The following is a 24,147-nucleotide window of genomic DNA, read 5'->3' on the forward strand; positions in this document are numbered from 1 at the left end:
GGGCTTCCAGGGCCAGAGGTCTGAGACTCAAAAGGGCCTGCTGTGCTTGGAGCATGGAGGGGGATTCTGCAAACTCTGTCCTTTCACAGGGTTTTGGCTCTTTTCTATCTCTTGCTCCAGCCCAGTCCAGTTCACTGTACTCATTGACTCAACCAGCCGATAATGATGAATTATAAATGGAAGAATCTGGGTCCCAGCCAGACTCAGTCCTGACCTGAGGCTGTGCTGGGAGAGCCGGCGAGGCGTCAGGGGCCAGTGGAGGCACCGCTGCCTGCGGTTCCCAGGTCGGTTCCAGGGGCAGTGGACTTGAAGCAGAGGCGGATCATAGAACCGCCGAGATGAATTTTGTCGGTGGGGGGGTCTTCCTGCCAGCCCCCCATCGCCTGCCCTGTCCACTGCTCTGCTGGCTCTGGTGACATTAGCATTCTGTAGGCGGCTCTTTGGGTGTTAAGATCAATGCATTACACATGTCGCAGGCAGGGCCAGTAAACACAGGGCGAGGCGGGTAGTCGGAGCAGAAACTGGCTGGGTTTGCTGGGCGGGCGTGTGCTGACTCAGCACCAGCTTCCTTCCCTGACTTGATGTGCCTCCGTGGCGTGGCCCGAGGGGAGAGGGGGGCTGCCGTAGCTCGGGCTTTTCTTGCCAGCTGCCTCTGGGTCTTGGAGGGACCAAGCGGGAAGAGCTGAAAGCTCTGTTCCTCTGGCTTTGTGCTCAGGCAGCTTTTTGGGTCATATCACATCATTATCTGAAGCCTCCAGAGGACTTCACTGTATTTGGTCCCTTCCTGTGGGACAAAGCGGGAAGCTCGTTGGAAAGGGGCCCGGAGACCTGAGTGGGGATCGCAGCTGTCTGTGGATGGGTTCAGGTGCATCCCTTCACTTCTCTGTGCCTCAGTTGCCTCGTCTGTTAAAGGGGGGCGGTTTTACTCCTCTTTGGTGTGATGGGTCCTTTCCCACCAGGGCGGGATCTGGAATCCATGGTATCTCCCTAACAAGCCCTTATTTCTTCAAGCCCTGTGACTGCATGAGTCCCGAGGTTGCTATTAGGTGCCTTTCAGGCAGAAGACATCCAAGTGCGGTCCTCGGACCAGCATCACCAGGGAGGGTGTTAGAGACGCAAATTCTCAGGCTCCATTCCAGATTCGTGAATCAAACTCGGGGGGTGGGCCCAGCCCTCTGGGTGACCCTGATACGGGGGACATTTGAGAATCACTGCTCAAAGGCACTAGGGTGCCCCCTCCCACTGGCTTCCCCCAACCCAGCTGGAGGCCCCTTGAATGGGGAGGGGGGAGCCTGCAAGCCCTGCACGGAGCCTCTCTGCTATAGAGAGACCCCTGGAGGGGGCGTCTCTTTCCTCTGACTGTAGCCCAAGGTATCCCTGATGCCAGGGCATTCGAATAGCTCATTAGCTCTGCTCTGGGCTTCAATCCCTCTTAATTAGTTTTGCAAAAGATATTCATTAAAAAAACCTCATTACAAATCAAACACAGGTCCTTGCGAAGTTTGTGGATGTGGGTAAACGGGGGTGTGTCTTTGTGCTCTGTTGTGCCCGTGAGTGAGCAGGCTGGTGCCTGCGGGTTTCAGCCAATGTGAGGGGGTGAGTGTGTCCGGATACGGAAGAGTGCCTTTGAAGGAGTGTTGTGTTGGTGTGCCTTTGTTCACACGTCCGCTTCACCTCCAGGGGCCCCCACGAAGCAGATTCTTCCTCCCCTCTTTATCAGTCATTAGTCCTAATGGGCCCACACTGTGGAGAAACATACCCTTTCAACCCGCATCTATCCTCGTTGTTTTGCTCTCCCCGTGCCCCCAGCTCGGGGTTCCAGTGGCAAAGATGGCCAATTAAAGGCCTGTTCCAGCCAACTGAGCAGCCAGGGGGGACAGCAGTCCAATCTGAGAATTTGAAGAGGCTCCTGGGTGCTCGCTACGACACATGTCCCCTGATGCCCGAAGCCTCAGCCTAGGTGGGCTTCCTCTGCTCCTTGGGGCTGGAGAGCATTAGGCCTCCCACTCAGGGAGAATCGGCCAGCCACAGGGCTGCCTATGGGGCTGGGGGGTGTCCTGAGATGCCTAGGCTTAGAGTCTGGGGTCACTCTCCTGCCCCTGTCCCTGTTTCCCTACTGCATTTCTTGCTGGGAGCATCCCCGGTTTGGAGCCGAGTAAATTTATGGCATAATCCTGCATGGAAATGCATGGAAATGCTGCCAATTACCATCAAGCCAAGAGAGAGACTGCATCCCTGACGCCCTCCTCGGTCTGCTGTGTGTCGGCTCTCAGCCTTCCAGAAACCACAGGGAGCTAGAAGCCAGCCAGGATGGCCCAGATTGGCGGAGTGGGGCCATTTGTATAAAACTCTTTATTCGACTCACCTGGCCTTGAAGGTTTGCAGCGGGAGCGGCTCCTTCGCAGTAAACCTGAGCAAACCCGGGAAATGTCATTCCCTGAGTCTCAGCAAAGCCGACAGCTGATGGGATTTATCTAACTGAGATCAGTTCATCAAACTTGGGTAGAGCTGAGCCGCTGGAAGACGGAGGAATCTGATACAATCGCGTCTGCTTAAAATGCAAAGGCTCATCGAGATTTTGGAAACACTGTAAGGAGCGTCTCAGTGAAGCCAGGAGGAGCGTTTAGCGGGCTCTGAGATGGAGCTGGGAGAAGGAAGCAGGCAAGGGCCTGCTCCAGGCAGGCAGGGCAGGGTGGCGCAGGGCGAGGGCGGCAGGGGAGGGAGAGCTGGCCGTCTCTGCTCTGCCTCTTCTCGCGCTGAGACCAACAAAAGACTAATGCCGCCTACCGCGTGTGCAGGCCCGTGATGAGCTGTGGGGACTGGTGTGGAGCCTCTGTGACGCACAGCCCCGCTCTTGCAAACCTTACTGTTTAATGGGGGAGGCAGACAGAGAAGGGGCATCCTGTGACCTGTCCCTCAGTAGGGTTTTTTTTTTTAAGATTTTATTCATTTATTCGACAGAGATAGAGACAGCCAGTGAGAGAGGGAACACAAGCAGGGGGGAGTGGGAGAGGAAGAAGCAGGCTCATAGCGGAGGAGCCTGATGTGGGGCTCGATCCCATAACGCCGGGATCACGCCCTGAGCCGAAGGCAGACGCTCAACTGCTGTGCCACCNCCCCCCCCCCGTAGGGTTTTTATCAGAGGCTCGAGGCGCTGGTGAGAGAACAGGGTGGGAGCACATCGTGGTGAAACACGCAGGTCCTGGAGTCAGTTGGGGCTGGGTTCGAACTCCTGTCTCACCTCCTATTTACCAGCTGTGTGTCCTTGGATGCGTTACGTAACCTCTCTGAGCCTCACTTGCTTCATCTGTGGAATGGGTGTAACAATTCCTACTTCCCAGGGAGCTGGGAGGATTGCTGAGATCCTGTATATAATATGCTTAGCGGTGGAGCTGGCATCCAACTGGGAGGACCTGGGAAGAGTTCTGGGAGGAGGTAGGGACATCAGCTAGGCCTTGAAGGATGGGAAGGACTTCAGCTGGTGGAAGCGACAAGGGAATGCCCCATATTTGTGAAGAGAGACATGGCTGGCTGGCTGCTCATTGCCGTGCCCCCTACCCCCCACCCCCATCTCCTAGAGGCAGAGGCAGAGGGGGAAGCCCGGGGCCAGGAGTGATGGGGGCTTGTCTCAGATAGCTTCCCTATCCCCTACCACCCCGTCAGGGCCCCCGTCTAGCTCTCCCCTCACTCCATCTTGCTCCCCTTCTTCAGTGAGGATTTAGCAGTCCTGAGATACGCTTAGCAGGGACCAATTTCCTGCCATCAGTCAGGAGCGGTGGCATTTGTAGGACAGTGTGGAGGGCTGGGAAGGGGGGAGGAGGGAGCACGTGATGGCTCCCCTCTGGGACTGAGTGCTTGGTCCTGCCCTCCCCTGGCTGCCATCTGTCCCTCAGGCCTGTCTCCTCCTCCCTCTGGCTGGGGTTCCGCTACAGTTAGCATGGAGAAGAAGCAGGATTCTGGCTCCTGGGGTGAGGGGAGGGGAGGCAGGAGCCAGGGCTGAGCTGGGTGGAGGAGCCGAGTCTGGGGAGGAGGTGGCCATCCAGGGAGGCCATCAGTCAAAAGGGCCCTGGGTTTTGTGTGGGTGGGCCGTCCTGAAGGGGGCATCCCTATTCTGGATCCTTTCAACTTTGTGCCTCTGGGAAGTTCAGAGCAGGAACGTGGGGGCTCGTGGCAGACTCCAGCCTCCATGAGAAACTGAGGCAGCAGTTAGGGGCCCAGGAGGCGGTGAGTGGAAGCTGGGACTCAGGCAGCAGAGAGGTCCAGGCTCTCCCCAAGCTGCCAGGTGGGGGTTCTCCTAACCCAAGCAGAAGCACTCTTGATTTCAAGGTCTGGGCTGGCCACTGCTGACGGCCTCCACCAGGAAGATGACCTGGATGCCGCTGGGCCATCTCTTTGGGTCAGGAGTCACACCCGGGTCTGTGCTACCCTCTCAGTTCCCTGTCTCCTTAGCCAGATACAGAGCTACGATTTACGGAACACTGTTAGAGGCCAGGCCCTGGGCCAAGCGCTTGGGATATATTAGCTTATTTAATTCTTTATCAACCTGGAGAGACAGACATGATTAAAATGCCCCAGTGTTTTGAGAAAATGGGTTCTGCGAGGCTGGGTCATGGCACAAAGTCTTTTTTCAAATGTCCCCTCCTCGGAGAATTCTTCCCTGACCCCCTATTTGATATGGTTCCTCCCCTGCCCCCACCCTGGGCCTCTCCGTATTATCACTAGGTTTTCTCCCTGTTTGTCACCTGCAGCCCCTGCTGGTGGGCTCCCCGACAGCCGAGCCTTGTCTCTCTCGTTCCTGTGTCTCCGAGTGGAGAGCCACACCTACACCTGTGCTTTGAATGATGAATATTTGTTGACAAGTGAAAGGATGGATGGATGGATGGATGGATGGATGGATGGATGGACAGATGGATGCCCCATGGCTAATACTAGCAGAGCCAGGATTCCAACCAGGAACCAGGTTCAAAAGACACTCCCTGCTGGCAGCCGCTGCACCAGGACTGCCTGTCTCTGTCAAAAGGAAAGCAGCCTATGGAGGGAGGGGTCATTACACGTGGTGGATGTCTTGGGTCTGGGGTCCCAGCAGACCAGGATCGGCCTGATTCCTGCTCTGGAATGAACAGCATTAAGTCAAAGATGCCAACATTCAGCCCCCAGCCCCTGTCACGGTTAGAGGAAAGAGAGACAAATCAGTTTTGAGTTGCTTGGGGCAGAGGCAGGTGGCTGGCTGGGGGAGGAGGGGCGATTTTCTTTGCATTTAGGGACTGGGCTCCTCACCTCTTCCAGGCCATAGGAGCCGGGTGGATGGACGGATCTGTTCTCTAAACGGAGCCCGGCTGGGGCGGGCTGGGGGCCCTGCAGGGCTGGGTGCTGCTCCCTGAGCTCAGACCTGTATTAGGATTTGGGGCAGTCTATTTGTCTGGGAATGACAGGGACAGGGAGAAGGGCTTTCGGGAGATGAGTGGCAGGAGAGATAAGCCCAATGTGTGACTTTCTGACGCTTGGTTGGTTTGAAAATAAGTCCTGGGCCCAGATACCGGATTGACAGGGGGATCAGAGAGGACCGTTTGCTTTCCACCTTCTGACTTTGAAAAGGGCCCATGTGTCAGGAGACTGGGTCCTAATGCTGGAGGAGGGAGGGGCTGTGCCACAGGTAACCTTGGCCAGGCCACAGGGGAAGGTCAAGTGCCCAGGCTGGTGCATTTTGGAATCAGCCCCAACAACTCTAAGTTTCTAGGCTTGCCTTTGCTCCTGTTCTGGGGAAAAGCCTGAGTGCTTGGAGCTCACAGACAAGAGGGCCATGGAGGCATGGCCGTCTTCCCCATGCGTCTCCAGATCTGCTCTTGGCCGTCCCCCCTGCCCCGTGCTGCAGAGGCTTATCAGTATAGACACTTCCACAGACTCCTTTGTCCTTTGGCTGGTTGGCTCGGTCAGCGGACAGTGTTTGGGGGTTGGCTAGACCCTCTGTGAGGCCACAGCTCCGGCCATGTGGCCCTCTCCCTGTAGCAAGGGCCTCCAGGTTCCCTCCCTTCCCTTGTAGGGCTGGGGCCGTCAGAGCTTCCCACTCTTCCTGGCCTGGGGTTCCTATACCACGGCTTACTGGTCTGGCCCTACGGCTAGCCCCACCTCCGTACCTAGCCCCTTCACTAATTTTGTTTTAATTTAAATGCGACATCTCTTTCCTGCTGGGATCCTGACTGATACACCAGGCTTGACCACAAAAAGGATCTGTCTCTTGCTTCAGTCGTGTTTGGAAGGAGCAGACCCTGGGACCCCACCTCTTCCAGCCTCTGACTGTCTTCCAACCTCCTCTCCAGTCACACGCTCTGGGACCATCTCCTTGGCCATGCCGTGCCTCCAGGACCCGTCAACACCTTTTTTGTATGTGTTTAGCTCCTTACTGCTGACCAGACCAACCGCGTCGTGTTTAGCTCACGACAACCGTGAGCTCCCAGATTCATTAGAATTATTCACAGCCAGCTCATCCTGCACCCGTGGGCCTCCTACCCCCACCTCTCTCCGGGCTTCGGCTTCCACCAGGATGATGAGGCTCTGAAGGGCTGGAGGGGAAGCACGAGGGTGCCCGGCATCTCTTGAAAATGCAACACTGACAATGGCCGCCGTGCCCTCTTCCAGGACATGCAGAAGCCGTCCCAAGATGAGTCAGGCCCAACCACTCTGGACGCCATGGCAGCCCCCATGGCCCTGGGGAAGACCCTTAACCAGGCCCTTTGGGACCGCATGGCCTGCTTCTGCCCATGCAGACCCCCATCTCTGTGGCTTCCTGGGGAGCTGTTCCTGGATGAGGAGGTGAAACTCACCGAGAAGATGGGCAACTGCCCCACCAACCTCAGGCTGCATGGGGTGAGTATCTCCCTGAAAGCTCACTCTCAAGGATGACTAGGAGCCTGGCAGCCTTTTGCGGGGGGGCCCTCTGTATCCCCTGGGTGTCAGGGCTTCTGCTGGAGCCTCTCCTCCAGCACTAGGCAGCTTTATGCCCAGCCTGGACCCTCTCCCAAGCTGTGGACCAGATGGAAACGATGAGGAGGTGCTCCCGGGGATATCCCCCAAGGGGGCTGTCGCTATGGGAATAAATGGAAAGCTGCTTGCTGTCTGGGTTTCCCAAGGCTGCTTTCCCGTCTCTGCTAGTTGGCCCAACCTAGGGGCAGAGGGAAAGCCACACTACTGGGGGTCCAAGGACATGGGTGGCAGATTCTGCTCTGTCTTTCCCTTCTCTCTTCTCAGGACCTCAGGTTTCTCATCTGCGGAGTGGGGGTAACGATAACCGTGTGGCCAGCAGGTGCCAGTGCTATATTCAGGGCCATATATACAGGCCATATATACAGGGCCATATATACAGTATATATATATACTAGTTTCCCCCCGAAGCCCTAGAATGTGGTTTCTCTTCGCATCCCTCCTTGACAGATGAGGACACTGGGCCTTGGAGGGCTGAAGTGCCTTGCTCAAGTTCAAAGTCTGAACATGGCAGCCTGCGATTCAAACCCAGGTCTCTCTGTGTTCTTATTCCCAGTGCCTTCTCTGCCGCACCTCCTGGGGAGTCTGAGACCCAGCTCTGCAGCGAGGCCTTGGAGTTGGCAAAGGGCAGTATTCAGCATGCCTGCTGCTCAGCACGGGGCAGGCCTGGGTGGCAGGGCTGGCTCTCTCTCCTTCCCTTCCCTGTCACTCCCAAGAGGACTGGGCGGAACTAACTAGCTGTGGAGAACGTCACAGGCCCCGACCCTCCCCTTTCTCATGTGGGTGGAGGTCCTATTTTCCCTTGCTTTGCGTCATGGGAGATCAACTACCCTCACGGCCCCGCCTGCCCCTCTACCTGCTTCCATACTGGTGTCCTACAGCATGGTAGCCCTTCCTACCATGCCTCCGGGCGTGGTCATGTCACTGAGTTTGGTTGCTGGGACAGTAGCCAACTTGGTGCAAGCGGTAGTCAGGAAAAGTGTTCTCCTGGACGCCTGCCACTGTCTGGAGAGCAATCTAGAGCCAGCCTCCTGGGAGATGAGAGCGTCCTGGGAGAGCAGAGCTGGGCCATCTCAGGCCAGGCCTTCCTGGACCAGCCAGGGTCCGATGGGTCCGCCAGAGAGACGCGAGCCAGGTGATATCAGCCAAGCCCAGACTCATAAGAAATAAATGATTATTTGTGTTAAGCCCCTAACTTCTGGGACCGTGGAGGGTTCTCCCTTTGAAGCATCTCTCTATCAGGGCCAGGCCAATTCTGGGCTTTCAGGCCTGGGGAAGTGAGGACAGGGGTAGGTGGCTTTCTACTTACACCCGATGCATGGATAACATTCTTCCAGCTCCCTGGGGTCCTCACCCCTGGGCTTCTCAGCACTTTTCCCCTGAGGGTTTCCCCTGATTCCCCAAGTCCCTAGACCAACACGAGTGGGGTTCTCTTTCTGGCTGTTCCACAAGAAGCCAACACATCAGCCTGAAGCAATATAGTGCAGGGACTTTCCACGGCCATCCCCAACCTACAGTCCCACTGGAAAGGGGACAAGGGTTTTTACACCCAAGGGCACAGAGGCCCTCAGTGATTCTCCTTCCCATCCAACTCGTCATTCTCGGTGCTGGGTGTTGCAGGTAGGAACCCAGAACTCCCTTCTTTCACTGCTGGGAGCACTATCTCATTGTCCGGGGGGGGGGCGGTACTTTGGGGACAATCTGTAGGCAGATCGCGGCCCTCAGAAACCCCTGGACTAGAGGCCTGAAAGCCAGGGACCATGTCTGATTCATCCCTGCCTCCCACGCCCAGGACAGGGAGGTAACATGGCTTTTACTGCCACTGCCACCAACTCAGCTGCTTTGGCAAATGCCCCCCCTGCCCCCGCACCAGTTTCTCTCTTTGCCTCTCCCCGCGCCCCTTCCTTATCCAGGCTGTTGCTGTGCCTGCAGCTTGGAGCCGCTGGCTCTTGTCTCCGGGACAAAGCACAGGAGGCTTCCAGCGTCCTCCCTGCCCTCCCGTGGCTCCCCGGGTCCTCAACTCCCTTCTTCGGGAATCCCACTGGGCTTTGCTGGAGCCCCTGCTCCCCTCGGGACCTTTCCCTGTTGTGTCACTCTTCAGGTCCCAGGACGGCTGGACACAGGCCATGATCTTTCCAAGGACATCGATGGCAGCCCCACTTTCACTGCAATGACTTCTGGCCCCGCCTCGAACAGACAGGGCAGAAGTCACTGTCATTTTAAAAATTTAATTCAATTTAATATTTGAATAGGTAAGGAATTCCTGTGGTTCAAGGGTATGTCTAGTGAAAAGTTCCCCTCCCACCCCATCCCCAGCCTCCCAGATCTGCCACTGAGGCAGGGTTACCGGTTTCTTGTGTGTCGTCCCAGAGAGAGTCCCGCCTGGTAGAGGCAAGCATATGGATGCACACACGTGTTTTTATAAAATATTCTCTCCTCCTGTTTTATTTGCAACTGGTCCCATGCAATCCACATGCTTCTGTGCTTTGTTTTGTCACTTTGCACTCTATTTTGGAGATCATCCCCTACCAAGGCAGTGAGAGCCTCCTCTTTTTTTTTTTTTGAGATGTAATTCACATACTATAAAATTCACCCCCCCTTTTTTTTTTTTTACAATTCAGTGATTTTTTAAATATATTCACAAAGCCGTGCAACCATCACCACTGTCTCCTTCTGAACATTGCCATCATTCCAGAGGAAGCCCCATGCCTGTTAGCAGCCACTCCCCGTTCTCTTCTCCCCCCAGCTTCTGACAACCACTAATCTCTTTTCTGTCTTTATGGGATTTGCCTCTTCTGGACATTTATTATAAATGGAACCATATGACATGTAGCCTTTTGTGTCTGGAATCTTTCACTTTCAAGGCTCATCCGTGTTCTAGCCTGGGCCAGTACTTTATTCCCTTTCATCGCTGAATGATACTCCGTTGTATAGATATACAGTATTTCGTTTATCCGTTCATCCCATGACGGGTGTTGGGGTTGTTTCAACTTTTTGGCTATGCTGAATGGTGTGATTATGAACATGTGTATCCAAGCTGTTGTGTGGACATAGGTCTTCAATTCTGGGTACGTACTTAGGAGTGGGATTGCTGGGTCACTCTGCCTTTTTTTAATGGCCACCTGGTATCTCATTGCTGCATTCAGTCATCATTTAAGCCATCACCTGTTGATGGACATTTTGTCCCCCCCCCTTTTTTGGGACCATTTCAAACACTATTACGAGGAATAATCTTGTATATTCACCAATTCACACACATCCATGTGTATCTTTTTGTAGAATTCCCAGAAGTGTAATTGCCACGCCAAGGGCCCGTGCATTTGTAACGTTGATAGATGCTGTCGCCCCGGATTGTACCAGTGGCAACACATGAGATGTTGATTACCTACCAGTCAGCAGCACGGTGCGTGAGCAGGCTTTCTGAACTTTGCCAGTCTAGTCGGTAAGAGGTATATCAGGTAGTTTTTATTTTATTTTATTTTATTTTTTCTTCCAAGTTTTCATTTAAATTCAAGTTAGTGAACACACAGTGTAATATAGCTTTCAGGAGTAGAATCTAGATTCATCAATTACATGTAATGCCCAGTGCTCACACCACACGTGCCCTCCTTAATGCCCATCACCCATGTAGCCCATCCCTCCCCCACCTCCCCTCCAGCAACCCTCAGTTTGTTCTCTAGAGTTAAGAGTCTCTTATGGTTTGTCTCTCTCTCTGTTTTTATCTTATTTTTCCTTCCCTTCCCCAATGTTCATCTGTTTTGTCTCTTAAATTCCACATATGAGTGAAATCACAAGATATTTTTCTTTCTCTGACTGATTTATTTCACTTAGCATTATACTCTCTAGCTCCACCCACATCATTGTGCATGGCAAGATTTCATTCTTTTTGACGGCTGAGTAGTATTCCATTATAGACATGTTATTACATATGTTATATAATAATATATATTATTATACATTTTACAATACACTAATATAATATATAATTATATATCTTCTTTATCCATTCATCAGTCAATGGACACTTGGGCTCTTTCCATGATTTTGGCTATTGTGGACATCACTGCTAAGAACATCGGGGTGCAGGTACCCCTTCAAATTTTTTTTTATATCCTTTGGGTAAATCCCTAGTAGTGCAATTGCTGGGTCATGGGGTAGCTCTATTTTTAACTTTTTGAGGAACCTCCATACTGTTTTCCAGAGTGGCTGCACCAGCTTGCATTCCCACCAACAGTGCAAGAGGGTTCCCCTTTCTCCACATTCTTGCCAATAGCTGTTGTTTCTCGTATTGCTGATTTTAGCCACTCTGACAGGTGTGAAACCATCTCATCACGGTTGTGATTTGTATTTCTCTGATGATGAGTGATGCTGAGCGTCTTTGCATGTATCTGTTGGCTACCTTGATGTCTTCTATTTTGTGGTTTTGTATTATGGGTGAGCTTGGGTGCCTTTTCAAAGGTTTAAGAACTATCTTTATTTCTGCTACTGTGAACTATCTTTATATCTTTTGTCCCTTTTCCTGTTGTGTTATTGGTCTTTTTCTTATTGATTTGTAAGAACTTTTTATAAAGTAGGAAATCAACACTCTACCTGTATTAAGCGCCCGATATTTCTCCTAGTTTGTTGCCTCTTGACTTTGCTAATAGGTGATTTCTTCCATGAAGAGGGTTTCTACTTTTATATGGCTGGTTTATCAGTGTTTTTCTTTTTGGCTTCTGCACGTCTTGTCAAAGGTCTTTCCTACATTAAGATTATCTTTAAAAACTCCCTCATGGTTTCTTCTAGGCCACTTATTATTTCACTAAAAATATTTAAATCTCTGGTGCATCTGGAATTTATTTTGTTATAGGTATAAGGATGAGGATTCATTTCTTTTTTTTTTTTAAAGACTTTAAGTAATCTCTACACCCAGTGTGGGGCTCAACCTCACAACCCCAAGATCAAAAGTCACACACTCCACTGACTAAGCCAGCCAGGCACCCCAGGATTCATTTCTAATGGACCTAATTGAATATTTCGTCAGTGGCTCCCCAGTTGTCCTGATCTTATCGTATAGTTCATCTTTTCCTATCTAAATCCTACCTACATCCCAGACTACATGCTCACGTGTTTTCTGATTTATATTTGTACTTTTCTATTTCATTGGTGTGGTTGTCTACTCATGAGCTACCACCACATTATTCATATTATTTCAGTTCTAGAATGTATTTATTTATTTATTTATTTATTTATTTATTTTTTTTAAATTTTATTTATTCGACAGAGATAGAGACAGCCAGTGAGAGAGGGAACACAAGCAGGGGGAGTGGGAGAGGAAGAAGCAGGCTCATAGCGGAGGAGCCTGATGTGGGGCTCGATCCCATAACACCGGGATCACGCCCTGAGCCGAAGGCAGACGCTTAACCGCTGTGCCACCCAGGTGCCCCTAGAATGTATTTAAATAACTGATAAAGCTAGCCTCCCCTCATTACACTTCTTTTGCATTTTCCTGGTTATTTTGCATGCTCATTCTTCCAAATGAATTTCAAATTTATGTTTCAATTAGAAATTCCCTTTGGCATTTTAATTGGAACATAAATATTATAAATTAACTAAGGGAAAACTAATACAGCTTTTCAATGTCAATCCTTTCTATCCAAGAACATGGTATGCCTTTCCATTTGTTCAAGTCATCTTTTGGGTCCCTCAGTAGCATTTTAGGGCTTCCTTTATCTCTGTTTTTTGCATACTCCTTGGCATTTTATCTTTTTCATTTTAATTGTAAGTATCATATGTTCTTCCATTATATGCCCCAACTAGTTGTCATTTTTAGGTAAGAAGGCCATTGGTATTTGCGTATTAATTTTGTAGCCAGCCACATTATTGGATTTCTTTATTGTTGGTCATAGTTTTTCGGTTGGTTCTCTTTGGTGTACAGGGCATATATTCAGATATTCTGCAAATAATGATTATTTTACCTACCCTTTTCAAATTTCATATAGCTAAGTGATTTTTATTTTTGTTATTTAATTGCATTAGCTTGTAGCTAGAGAACAAAGTCAGGTTATAATGAAGATACTGGAATCCTGGTCTTCTTCCTGACTTTAGTGGGAGTGCTTTTAGAATTTCCTCATTTGGGCTTAAGACATTTATCATGTTAAGAAGTAGCTGTTTGTTTTATTTCATTAAGAATTTTTTTTAAATTTAAGGATAGTTGCTGATTTGTGCAGATAATTTATGCTTAGATTCTCCAGTGTGATGTTATAATAATAGATGAACTGATACCTATTATCCAGCATTCTCTTCCTCCCTCTCTCCCTCCTCTCTCCCTCCCTCCCTCCCTCCCTCCTCTCTCCATCCCTCCCTCCTCCCTCCCTCCTTCCTTTCCTTTCCTTCTTTCCTTCTCCTTCCTTCCTTCCTTCCTTCCTTCCTTCCTTCCTTCCTTCCTTCCTTCCTTCCTTCCTTCCTTCCTTCCTTCCTTCCTTCCATGCTTTCTCAAAGGATGAGCCAGGGGAGGGGCAGAGGAAGAGAGAGAGAGAATCTCAAGCAGGCTCCATGGTCAACGCAGAGCCTGAGGAGGGGCTCAATCTCAGGACCCCAAGATCATGATCTGAGCCAAAATCAAGAGTCAAGACACCTACTCTACCGCGCCACCCAGGTGCCCCCTGGCATTTCTTAAACACCACCTGATCACGACATACGGTTGTTTTTCTGCATTGCCGGACTCTGTATGCTACTGTTTTATTTAGAGTTGTTGCAGGGAAATTCAGAAGTAGATTGACTTGTTTTTCTACTCTTTGAGTTGGGTATTGGTATTACCACTAGAGCTTGATTTAAAGCCCTGTTTCTATACAGTGTGAAAGTAGTGGTTTTTAGAAATTGATATATTTGGAATGAAAGTGGAAGTCTCAGGAGTGCAAGGGAAGTCATCTTGCAAACCAGGCGTGGCTAGATAGGGTTCCATTGCCCATCAGGCACCCCTTTCCTGGTGACCTCCGTCTTGGTAAAGAAACTTGGTTTTGCTTAGTTATGCTGGTTCTATAGAAGCAAACCTGAGTCATAACCCATGAGAAATGCTGACAGGACCTTTACCCGGATAAGGGCTGTACAGATTCTTCTGAAATAAAGATAAACCTTTGTAAGTGGAAAAAAGGAAAAGGAGCATAGCTAAGTGGGGTGGGCAAATACAATCTGGCAGGAAAAGGGCTGGATTTGGAAGAGAGAATTTCCTCCAGCGGGATTGGAGATGTGGTCGGGCTGGTTCCGGGCACCCCTCCCCTCTCTACCCTGCCCTCTGAGTCCCTGGAGAGGAGCTTGTCTAGGCAGGGGTGTGTGTGTGCGCGGCTGGCTGGGTAGCGGCCAGTCCACGCCCATCCTCCCTGTGATGGTCTGCTGTTCTCTCTGTCTCAGGGTGTCCAGCGGACACGGTGCTTATGCCCGGTCCCTTCACCTCTCCCTCTGCTCTAGTGCTCCGTGGGCGGTACCAGCCGTGGTTGGCGGTCTCTGCTCATTTCTGTTGTGTCGGCCAAGGACGCTTCTTGCCGACGCTCCATAAACACTACTTTATAAGCAGCAGGTCCTTCTCCCCCCTCCCCCACCCCCCGCTCCCACCCCTTCAGGCCTGCTGGCACAGTTTAATTTCCAGCCCTGGTATTTCTCCCCAGCCCGTGACAACCTCAGGTGGAAGCAATTTCACCGTCTTGTAACTCACCGGGTCATTATAATTAGCATCCGGGCACCCGGGGCGAGGGCGGAAGGAAGGAGAGAAGAGTTGATCCAGCCAGGCGGAGAGCAGCCTCCGTGGGCTGGGGGCTGGGGGGCCCCTTCCTCCTGCTTCAGCCTGTAACTCTGATTTTCTCAGGGCTCTGATGCCACCCTCCTCCCCTCTGTGTGTGTAGGGGGAGGTGGGGTGGGGAGCCAGGGACTGCTGAGCCTGGCCCTGGGTTCACACAGAGGAGGGGGAGCCGAGCTGAGGGAGGGGCCCTGAGAGCCCCCCTCTGAGGTCAGGGCGGGGATGAGGGCTCTGGAGGGAGAGGAGGGACCATACCTTATATATTCCTTTATCCTCAGGACCTGGTATGGCAGCATGGGCACCCCTCCCTGCCTCTGATCCTTGCAGTCCCAGAGCCAGAGCCCATGAGAGCACATGGCAGACCTGGGTGCCGCCCCAGACACAGCCGGGAGTGCGTGTGACTCCAAGAGCAGCAGCCAGGTGGGGGAACAGGACATATCAGGAAGCAAAATTTCTCACCGGCTGGGGGAAGGTTTTTTGGTTGCAAGCCGTGGAAACAGACTTAAGCAAGAAAGGGGGTTTATGATCAGGGTGTTGGACCATCCCAGAGTTAACAAGGAGAGAGCTGGCAGCTTTGGGAAGTCAGGACCAAGGCAGCCCCAAAGACCCTGGAAGTTGGAAGAGGTGGGTCTTCTCCCCAGGGGGCAATTCATGTGCCCAAAGCCTCATGCGGGGCTCGTGAGGCTCCGTTCCACAGCTCCTGATCTCTGTGTTTCCAAGTTAAAAATTCCAAATTCCCGAAAGAGCCCTATTCATTCACTCATTCACTTGTTTGTTGGTTTGCTTGCTCAGTACATATTTGGTGAGGCCTCCCTCCCACCCGCGGTGTGGTAGGCAGCGTCCTGGCACTGGAGAGACAGCAGGGATCCCGCGGAACACACTTCTCTTGCATCTTCCCCTGTGGTGGGGACAGAGTGTGGATAGCTCAGTTTGAGTTCGGTGTCCACACTGAGCCCATCAGCTGGGGCCAGGACGGGTTTGAGAGCCAGGAGGCCACCCCAGATGGGTTCTACTATAATGATTGTATAGCCCTTAAAGACGCATATCGGCTCTTGATTGACATGGCAGAAAGCAGCTGGCGGGCTTAAAAGAAGCAAGGCTTCGTGGGGCTTAGTCTTCATCTAGGCAACAAGCCTTTGTTCTAGGCGGACTGGGTGCTATCCATGGTACATGGGAGGGGTGGGGACCTGGGCAAAGGGCCACTACGTATACACCAGCCCTGCCTCAGCCAGCGGCTCTGGGTGACACTTGGATCTCTCCGCCTTCTCTCTTCGGCCCCTGCCCTGGATGGAAGCTTCCATGGACAGGGACCAGCCTAGCTCCTTCTGGAATCTGCCACAGCAGGAGCCAGCCCAGGGTGCAGGGCAGTCTCCGTGAGGGCTGTGACACGTCTGCTCCCCTACCCCATCTCAGAGCACCCCATATCCCATAGGGACTGAGCCTGTCCTGTTCAGTACAGCTCCCTCCATGCCACACCCAGGAAGAAAGCTCACAAGCCCCCCTCACTTCCCCTCCTCTTCCAACCCCCCGGATTTCCCGGCCTGAGCCCTGGGAGGCCTGGCTTAGCTGTGCCCTGCCTCAGCAGAAAAGTGCCTGGGACTCCCCAGGACATTCCCAAATCAATCACATGGGGGTTCCCATGTTAGACCCGATTCGTCAGGTCCCGGGCGACCACCTCTCCCAGGCCGGAGCCTCGTAAGGGGACCGCTTACAATAATACCATTATTCTCCTTCGCCGGGGGCAGGCTGAGCCCTCAGTGAAGCGGGCCTGCCATTAGAACCCTGCAGAAACAAAGTAATAGCCTGCACAGAAAGCCATTTGTAATGTTGCTATAATTCCCATGATTCATTAAACAGGAATGGGAAACGATAGCGTTTCCCCTGGAAAAAAAAACTCCTCCTGGAGTCGCATGCTGAGTTCACTTGGCTCAACTATTTTATTGACTAAGCATCTTGTTGTGTTGATGGGAGGCGCGCACCGGCCTGGCGCTGTTTGGTTTTACAGCTGCGGAAATGGAGGCCGGGGAGGGGGTCCTGCCAGGCCGGGACTTGACCTTGGAAATGGAGTCACTGCCCCCACTTGGGTGGCCCAGGCCGGCATCTCCTGAAGGCCTGGGGCCCTCTGGGGCCTGGGGTCCATTTGACCAAGGCTCGCACAGTGTCTCTGGGAGGGGAGCAGCGTGGAAGGGCCCGTTCTGTGTGTGCCAAGCCCCGAACCGGCACCACCCAGCCCCGTGGGGTGCCCATTGTGGGGCCCTGGCCGGCCCTCCAGACACAAATGATCTCTGACCCCTGCCCGTCTCCCTGCTTGCTTTATATGTGCTTAGAGCCTCACCACTCAGCTCCCCAAATAGGAACCTGGATGTCACCCTTGATGCCCTCCTTCCATCAGCCGCGAGCCAGCCAGCCACGACCCCCCAGGGGTCTCTGCCGGAGAGGCCTCCTCTCCCTCCTCTGCCACTGATGGGGTATGGACTTCACCATCTCCTGCCCACCCAGCCGTGCCCTGCCTGGCTACCCACCTGTGCCCCTACCTCCAACCTCCCTCTCCCCAGGGAATCCCCTATGGTGGGGTCAAGGGATTGTTCTAAGCAGCAGTTCTGACTATTTATTCTGCTTGGAACCTCGGCCGCCTCCCCATTGCCCATGTGATCCATCCAGAAGGCCATGGCGCTGCACTGGGGGCCCTTCCCCCATGGGCTACAATTCAGTGCACCCTTCCATCTCCTCCTCCAGCCACTTTCCGCCATTCGTTCCAGACTGTACCCAACCTCCAGATGGCTCAGGGTCTCCAGGGATCACACACAGGGTTGTCCTGTGTGCTCGCGCCTTCTCTTTGCTGCTCCCTCAGCCCCAGATGCCCTTGCACTCCATCCCTTGGGCAATCCTGATTTCCTCCTGTAACAGATCGCTCCGGTGGTCTTCCCCATCGCAGGTAATGGTGCCCCACCTTCAAGCTCAGCGCCAGGCCTTGGAGGCCTCCTTTTCTCTTTCTCTCGTACCCTGTATTCTCGTATCTGATCTGTCACCGAATCCTGTTGCCTCCATCTTCAAAACCTAGCAAGGATCTGACCATTTCCCACCACCCACTTCCCCAGTGAGCTTGTTTGGATTATGGTCCCAGTCCCATCACGGGTCTCCCTGCCTCTCTGTGCCTCTCCTCCTTCGCACTGTTACCCAGGAGTCTGAGCGCGCTGCTCCTTTGAGGAAAACCCTTCACTGGCTTCCCATTTCCACCCTCCCTTCCTTCCTATTTAAGTAGGCTCCACACCCAGCCTGGAGCCCAGCATGGGGCTTGAACTCACAACCCTGAGATCAAGACCTGAGCTGGCAACAAGAGTGGATGCTCAACTGACTGAACCACCCAGGCGTTCCCCACTGGCTTCCCATTTCTGTCAGAGAGAAATCTAGTGTCCTCACCACGGGCTTGAAAATCATCTATAGTTTGGCCCCCCATGACCTCCTGACTTTACCTCCCACTGCTCTCCTCATGCTTACTTTGCTTTAGTCGCCCCTTCCTCGACCATGTCGAGTGTGCTCCTGCCTCAGGGCCTTTGCACTTGCCATTCCCTCTGTCTTGCACCACCCCCCAGTTCTCTGCAAGGTCACCTTCTCAGTGAGGCCTTTCCTGACCTTCTTCTTAAAAGTCACAACCTTCCTATTCTTCTGGCACTGCCTGGTTCCTTCTTCCCACTTTATTTCCCCCCGGGGATGCATCACCAACAACACAGCGTATATTTTATTTTTTTAGCTGTTTTCTAATTTTCATTTTTTTAGTTTGTTTCCCTCTGCCAGCCTACAAGCTCCGTGAGAGGAGGGACATTTGGCGGGGGGTCCTTTTTGTTTATTTTTATATCCTCACAGCTGTGCTTGCCTGCGCAGACATGTGTAAGACATCTGTTGAACGAGGGAGTGCGGCAGGCTTCCTACTCACTCAGCTGTCCCTGACCCTCGGCTGGCCTGTCCTCATGGAAGGATCACCTGTTCCCGTGCCTTCCCACGGCACCACAGCCAGGCGTCTGTTCCAGGAAATGGGTGTTTACTGGGTTTCTTTTGGACTTGATTTCCCTAATGGAGAGCTCCTTGAGGACAGGTCTTGTGTCTTATTTATGTCTGTGTTTAAGCTCTCAGCATGAGCGTGGCCTATCGCAGTTTCTCTAAATTTATTTTTATTGCTCTGTCCCTTCTTGCTGGTGTTCCCAGCCCTGCAGCGCCAGGACTGTCCCCCTGAAGAAACCAAGGTCTGGAGCAGGGGAGACGTGCTCAGGGTTGGTGGCAGGGCCAGAGATATTCTTGGTCCCTCGGGTGATGAGGGGGACCAAGGGAGGGGCTGTGGCCCCGGCTGCGGATGGGGACAGAACACCCACAGGCCTCCCACAGAGCCCGGAGGACCAGCGCAGGCCCAGCCCCTGGGGCCACTGGGCTCTGCCAATTCCTGACTTGGAAGCTGCTTGGAAGCCCTCTCACGAGCCACTTTGCTGAGTGATCTCCCCAGAAATGGAACTGAGCAGAGGCTCTCGATGATGGAGTCTGGCCCAGGGCTGCCTCCTCACCGCCACTCCGATGACAGCTGAGGCTGTCCTCATCCGGAGAAGTTTGCAGAACTCAGAAGTTCTTCCAGAGCAGAGACTGTGGGTAGTCACCTCTCTTCTGTTGTCTGCACCCCAATACCCACCGTGCTGAACTCTGGCTCAGTGCCGCCCAGAGAACGCCGGGGGTCCAGCACCCTGACAGCCGTCACAGCCATGAGCCCGGGGCATGGGTGCAGGGACAGGCTCTCCCCGGCAGAGCTGAGCACGCCCTGGCTCACTGCTCGAAAAATGTTGGATGAATTTGTGAGCATAGAAGTCGGAGTGACCCCTTCTTTGTGATCCTGCAGGGGTAAGTTGCTTGGCTGCTCCTTGAACACTTCCTGTAATGAGGAGGTCACTACCTAGGCAAGTTCCAGATCTTGGTTGGGTTTTCTAGAAGCAGACCTGGGGATAAGGATTCCAGTGCGACCAGCTTACGGGGGAGGTGCTCCAGAGGCAATGCTTGTAGGGGAAAGGGAGACGGGGAAGGGAAGCAGCCAGGACAGAACATGACACAAGCAAGGTGCCACCACGCAGAACTGGAGTGTGATTCTGCTGTCGGCAGTGTGGTGCGTGTGGCGGGGTTATCCCAATCGAGGGGAGAAGAAGCTGGGCTCTTTGTTCACCAACTCGTATCAGTCATGGGCCGCCACTAAGTCCAGGAACTCCCGAGCACACTCCCTCAACCTGAAAGGGGGTCACAGTGCTGGGGGGCCGTGGCCAAGACCCTTGCAGATCAGGCACCTGCTGACTTGGGCATTTCTTCCCGGGGCGCTGGACACTGAGCTGCGTGTCACCCCCTGTATCATTGATTCCACCCCCACCGCTCTGGGCCCTTCTGGCTGACCGTCGGCTGTCACCTGTCCCCAGCAGTTCTCCCGTCTCCTGCCTCTGCCTTCACGGCTGCCAGCACGAGCTTTCTAAACCCCTGTCACTGTACTTTTCACATCGCACCTGCATTGCTACATGTTGGTGTCACCTGCTGTCTGGTTGGTAGCCTGTGTATATAGACTGTGAGCTCAGGAGGCTGGGATGCAGGGACCTTCCCCGGGCACTTAGTGGGTGCTCAGTAGATGTCCGTTGAGCTGAGCTGACTGCAAAATTGATCCAGTCCCTCCCTTGCTCTACAGCCTTCGCTGGCTCCCCAGGGTCTTGCGGGAAGAGCCCGATTACAGGCACAGCATGACCTGTCCCTGCTGACCTCTCCAGCTTCAGGTTCCAGAATCTTCCCCCCAGGCCTCCGTCTGGTCATGCGGGAGCCTTGAGGAGCTTTGTGCCTCCCTTCCCTTCCTTGACTTTGGCAGGGTTCCAGACTGAAAGCCGACAGAGGCCAGGCTAGAAGTGAGTGAAGCAGGCCAGGTGTAGGGCAGTGCGGAATGGTGGCCACTGCCATGAGCTACCCAGAGTTCATGCCCTCTGAGCGCTTATGCCCAGGTGCTCAGAAAACTAGGTGCCTGTTGACTCTCAGCAGGATTTGGCTGAAGAAATGCAGCCTAGGCCGTGGGCTGGGCCCATAAGCACCTCTCTGTTTGCTGCACCCTCCTTCTCCCTTCTTGTGAAATCAGCTCCTCTTTCAGAGTCCGGTTCTGATGTCACCTCCTCCACGAAGCCTGCAGGGATTCCCCCAGCTGGCAGGACTCTTTATCTACTCTTTGGTGTCACAAACTACGGAACTTCTAGTATTTGCATCACTATTAAAAAAACAAACCAAACACTATGTTCCAGGCCCCATGCGAGGGGCCTTTTACATACTTCATCTCATTCAATATAAACTTCAGAAATTTATTATTTTGTTATCGTTGTTGAACAATATAACATATATGCAGAGAAGTACATAAAATATAAATGTACAATATAACAAGTAATTATAAAGCAACAGCCACGTAAATACCCCCCAGGTCAAGAAATAGAATTTATTTCATTGATGAGGAAACATGGACCCAAAGAGGCTGAGTGATTGTCCTCTGGCCCTATGGTCAATATGTGAGAAAATTAGAATTTGAACTCGAGACCACCTGACCCAGGAGCACGTTTCTATCGCTCCAAAGAGGCCTCACCAATGAGTAAGGTTGTCTGATTTAGCAAATGAAAATACAGATTTCCTGGTTTATTGTGAATTTCAGATAAATAATGAATAACTTTATAGTGTAAATGTGTCCCCAGTATTGTATGAGACATATTAAAGAGTTATGAGTAATGTATCTGAAATTCAAGTTTAAACGGGCGTCCTTTTATTTTTTTTTATTTTTAAAGATTTTATTTGTTTATTCGACAGAGATAGAGACAGCCAGCGAGAGAGGGAACACAAGCAGGGGGAGTGGGAGAGGAAGAAGCAGGCTCATAGCAGAGGAGCCTGTTGCGGGGCTCGATCCCAGAACCCCGGGATCACACCCTGAGCCGAGGGCAGACGCCTAACTGCTGTGCCACCCAGGCGCCCCATGGGAGGGCGTCCTTTTATTTGGCAGCCCACATCTCTTGGGCTTTCTTGTGTGATGGTCGTTGGACAGTGTGTCTTTCTCCTCCTTTGAGGACGCTCGTCTATGCGGGGTGGACCTTTGCCTTACTCCTAGTAGACACCGGGGCCAGGCTCAGACGGTACTTGGTAAGCGCCGCTTGTATGGAGTGACTACAAGCCTCTGGGGTGCTTTCTGCTGAACTTGACCCTGCCGCCTTCCTGAGCAGACTTCCGATGTTTTGCAGAAAGGTGATGAGAGCAGCTGGGTCCCCCTCTCTTCCACCCCAGCGCCCTGCTCCGGCACTGGCTGCCTGCTCCTGAGACCCAAACCCGCCCTGGAAGGACCAGCTGGGGTGGCAGGACCTGGCAGGGCCTGGAGCTGAATGTGGAGCAGGGAGGGTCTGAGAGGAAGAGTGTGTTGTTCCCCTTTGACAGATGAGGAACCAAAGTTCAGCAAGGGTAAGTGACTGCCAGAAGTCCCCAGGGGGTTTGTTTGCCTTTGTTTCTGTTCTAGAGGGATTTTCACAGCCTGGTGGGAGTGGGGTTTAGATCACATCCTTCTGAGTCCAGTTCTGTCCGGAGGGACTGTGGCTCCCAGACTCCAGGCTCCTCCCTGGGGAGGGGGAGAGTCGGACGCAGTTGGAGGGTGATGAGGGGTGAGGGAGAGAGATGGAGGTCCCCCACACAGACCTAGATGGGGAGGGCCTGGGGACCCACTGGGGACGGCTCAGTCACAGACCGTCCTGGGGCAGGCACGCTAGTGGCCATCCTGTCCCTCTGCTGCTTCAGGGAAGACCACGTCTGCTAGGATAGGCGAGGGGTTGGGCCGAGGGCTGGCTCTCTTGCTCTCCACATTTCGGGGCAGACTCTGGGCTCAGGCTGACATCGCTTCACTCCCATTGCACCTCATTAGCCAAAAAAGCAAGTCATTCATCAGCCACTGCTTCATGTAGAATGCGGCCAGTGACAGCAAGTCCTTGTCTCTCGGCTTTCCGGCTCTGCTGGAGCCGAAGACCCTCAGGAGCTTAGAGCCACTCCTCGTGACAGGCTCAGGGCTCCAGCCCTCCGCCAGCCCCAGCCCCAAGGTCAAGCTCAGCCTGAGCTCGGATGACAAAGCAGGCCAGCCTCACCCTCGTCCTAGCCCGTCCAGCTCCTCTGTAGCCTCTAGGGTCTGAAGGCACCCCGATCTTTGGCTCTAGTATCCTAAGGGCCTGGGGCTCAGGCTGTGCTCTCTCTGGGCCTCCCTGAGTACTGATGCCCGCTCCCCCTCCCCCCAAGCCCTGCACACAGCAGCCGTGCCTACAACCCGGAGAGTCCTGGATCAACCTTGAGAGGGCCAACCTGGGACCCCTGAGATGGCGCCCAGCCAGCTCTACCAGGGGGGCTCTCAGGTTCACCACCTTCTTTAGGGGCCGAGGGCCTGAAGTTGGTCCAGGCGTCCTTCTGTGTGAGGGCCAACCCTCCTCCCCAGCGGTCTGCCCTTGGCTATTACTCTGGGAAGCAGGATAGCAGGTGTGCCTCGACGGTGTGCGTGTGCATGTGTGCACAGACATGTATGTGTGTGTGGGTGTGTCCACCCGTGCCCCTGCCCCTCGCAGCTCGAGCACATCAGGGGTTGTGTCAGCTCCTGGGCCCTGGCTATCTAGTGTGCCCCGAGGAGAGACTTGGGACGGGAGGGTCTCTGTGTCCCATGTGTGAGGAAGGGGTGGAGGGAAGACAGCAGGCGCATGGACAGCGAGCTCCGCCAGTGGTCAGCAGCTCTGGGCCTGGAGGCTGGGACTCCCTAGCCAGCTAGGGGCCGGGGGCCCGGGGTGGGGGAGGGTCCTGGGGGAAAGCACTGTGGCCCCCCTGCCCCCCAAGCTGTCTCTGGTAAGCAGAGGCCGTGAAATGAGGCGTTTCAGTTCCCTGAGTCAGAAATGGACAAACCATAGGGAGAGTGATTTGCTTTTCAGATAGAGCTGCTCCAGCTGGAGGCTTTACACCTGAGTGGCCGCTTCTCCCGTCCTCCGCGCCGAGCTGGCGGCCCGGCCCACGGAGGCTGGGTGGGGCTGGGGGCCCAGCCCCCGTCATCCTCAGCCTCCTAGAAAAGAGAGGAGAAGAACGGAGCCAGGCACGGGGCAGGGGCTGTTACCGAGCCTGGTCTGGGGAGCAGACACAGAAGCTGGACCTGGAGCGGGGCGGGGCAGCCTGCACGCCTTCCTGCGGGAGAAGAGGGCCAGGCGGCCGCTGGAGTCTCCCCCGCGTCAAGGGCACACAGTGAGGTGGGACCCCTGCGTCCGGGGAGGGAGTTATAAAATCAAAGGCGGGCAGGTTTATTGTCTGGCCACCATGTCTTGAGCCCTGTGACCAGCCAAGCTCTGGTTTGGGTGCCC

The sequence above is a fragment of the Ailuropoda melanoleuca genome, chromosome 2, assembly GCF_002007445.2.
Source record: "Ailuropoda melanoleuca isolate Jingjing chromosome 2, ASM200744v2, whole genome shotgun sequence".
Classification (NCBI taxonomy): domain Eukaryota; kingdom Metazoa; phylum Chordata; class Mammalia; order Carnivora; family Ursidae; genus Ailuropoda; species Ailuropoda melanoleuca.